Consider the following 2368-nt stretch of genomic DNA (forward strand, 5'->3'; position numbering starts at 1 on the left):
TTTGTGACCGCTACGTGTTGACGTGAGTTCCTGATGGTAGAAGCGACTGCAGTGTGCGGCGCCTGCGCATCGGGATCCTCTCACGTGAGTCAGGTCGTGTGGTCTTGACCGTCTTGACCTTACTATCGTCTTGTGGAACTTATGCTCGTTATTCTGTATGTCACCAAACAGGTTGTTTACTAGGAGTCATGTATTATATATTAGATTTTCTTATGATGATATGTTTATGGGCCGTTCCGTGTGTTAATGCTGTTGCTATGTTGTAGTGGCTCGGTTACTCTCAAGAGCACAATAAGGATCCTTATTAAAGAATTATATGCAGTTCAATAAGTGAGACTGACACCATTTTACGCCTGATGATGACCCAGTATAAGGGTCGAAACATGTAGTGTCAGTAAAACAAATGTTGATACACTAGTGTCTATTTTGTTTTTAAATACAGATAATTGTTGTGTAGACTGCCATACACATTATGTACCCTACACACAACAGGATGAATACTATTAAGGTCGAAATGTAGGTTAGTTGATGATGTGGCAAAGATTTGAAAGGAAACGATCGTGGGTTGGTCAAAATATAATCCCGGAGTATGGTAAGAGTGGCTGAGGTAAATCACGAATATCTTTCACTAGGATAACCTGTGTTGCAGCAGAGATTAGAAAAAAGGGCACACACTCGAATATAAGATTAGTGCGTTACCTCTAGGTTAACCTGCTCTGTTTCTTTCATTTTACCTTGGTCGTAATGAAGTTTGTGGCAGAAATTAAGAACAGATGGACACGATATCTATCCCTTGTGTCTCATTAACAAGTAAACAGAGACAGGAACAAGCGTTGATTTTGTGGTTTGGAAGTGACATACGAGAACGTACTACATTTATGTACGGGATTTTTTTTTTTCGTTTTCTTTGCCTTAGGCTGTACTCCTGTGGCAGAAGTAACAAAACTGCAGTGTTTATGTATGGGTACAAAATGATTAAATCGCATTTCTTCCAATATCCATCACATTCAGACGCGTAGAAACCAAATATTTCAGTTTATTTTCAATCCTACATCTCATGTGACGTACCCTATTCTGTACGATAATTCACGTTTTGAGAATAATCAGTACATTTCAGTTAAAAAATTGCACCCCTCGGAGAATATAGGTTTCACGCACGTTGAATAGAAACCAAAATTAAAATAACCCAACTGCGTTTACTGTGGACCATACTTTCGTATTTATTTTAAATCTTTTCAGTAATTCTGGAGACTTAATATCCGGACAGGTAGAGAAGAAATATCCATTATTCATTCATTTATGTATTTAATGTGAAGGAAGCATGAGAATTGTACTCGAAAGCCTTCCTTGCGTTTGTTCGTCCAACAGTCCAAGCTCTTTGAAGGGCAGTCGTGAAAAAAGAAATCATCTGTTTTAATGTATTTAGGGTGTTTGCACCCGTAACTTGAGTCGTAACTACATGAGATTTGTAAACAATCCACATCCTTGGAACAATTCCATGCTAATATTAATTGTATTGCTCATAATTTTATCAAAACTTTATCTATATATGATCATAATTTTGTAAAGGCTTCCTTGATTAATTTTATTATATTTCCGTGAAAGTCACGATTGTATAATATCGACCAATATTTTATTTTTGTCCACACAATTATATGTATTTATAAATGCATATGCTTGCACCGAATGCATGCTAGATACTATTAGCGAATTTGTTGTTCAAGTTGAGAAGATAGCAAGAAAACCATGGGTTACACAGGAGATGATGAGTAAAATGGAGGAGCTAAGGAAATGGAAGAATGTAAACAATGAAGAAGCCAGGAGGAAATACAGGAGACTGAGGAATGAATTGAAAATAGCCACGGACAGGGCCAAAATGGAATATCTTGAGAAGATATGTAATGAGATTATAGAATTTCAAAGGACAGGGCGTTAGGATTTGATGTACATGAAGACAAAAGAACTAGAATGGAAAGAGAATCATTGGATTTAAAATATTGGCATCGAAGACTCCCAGGGGAATAGAATAGTAGATCAGAGGCAAGTGCTGAAAATTTGGGAAAATTATATTTCAGAACTATATGATCGACCTAATCGGCCAGAAACCTTAGAAGTTGAACCGGAAGAAGAAGTAGATACAGACGAGAAAGGACCATATATTTTACAAAGTGAGGTGGAAAAAGCTATCAAGGAAATGAGGAAGGGAAAGGCTACAGGAGATGATGATGTACCTGGAGATGTGCTTAAGTTACTGGGAGAAGGTGGTTTGAAAACACTGACAAAACTAATGAACACCATATATGAAACTGGGGAGTGGCCCAAGGGCTTTACAGAAGTGACAATGATTGCCTTAAAGAAAAAGACAAAA

The sequence above is a fragment of the Cryptotermes secundus genome, unplaced genomic scaffold (assembly GCF_002891405.2).
Source record: "Cryptotermes secundus unplaced genomic scaffold, Csec_1.0 scaffold884, whole genome shotgun sequence".
NCBI lineage: Eukaryota > Metazoa > Arthropoda > Insecta > Blattodea > Kalotermitidae > Cryptotermes > Cryptotermes secundus.